The sequence below is a fragment of the Penaeus monodon genome, chromosome 20 (assembly GCF_015228065.2).
Source record: "Penaeus monodon isolate SGIC_2016 chromosome 20, NSTDA_Pmon_1, whole genome shotgun sequence".
NCBI classification, from domain to species: Eukaryota; Metazoa; Arthropoda; class Malacostraca; order Decapoda; family Penaeidae; genus Penaeus; species Penaeus monodon.
The window spans coordinates 16,570,440-16,570,746 of NC_051405.1; positions in this window are offsets into that span (position 1 = coordinate 16,570,440).

Here is a 307-nt window from a genome sequence, read left to right on the forward strand (position 1 = left end):
ACCCACTCACCGCATCGCTCGCGCACCTGGGCAGCCAAATCCTTTGATCCCCTTCCCCGTCGTGGCAATCCTTCGCGGACGCGCTGGCGGGAAACTCGGACATTCCTTCAGGAGAGCCACGTCCTCCGCCACGCGTAAATATTGTCGCCACTCTCTAATCTCCCCTTTGAGAGTGATTCCGCCGCATTACCCCTTAATTGCATTCCTCGTCCGTGACACCTCGTTGCCTCGCCCTTCACGAAGACCGCTTATTAAATTGTTACTTGGAAATATGAAGACACTTGCCGCTCCTTTGTGTTCATGTCTA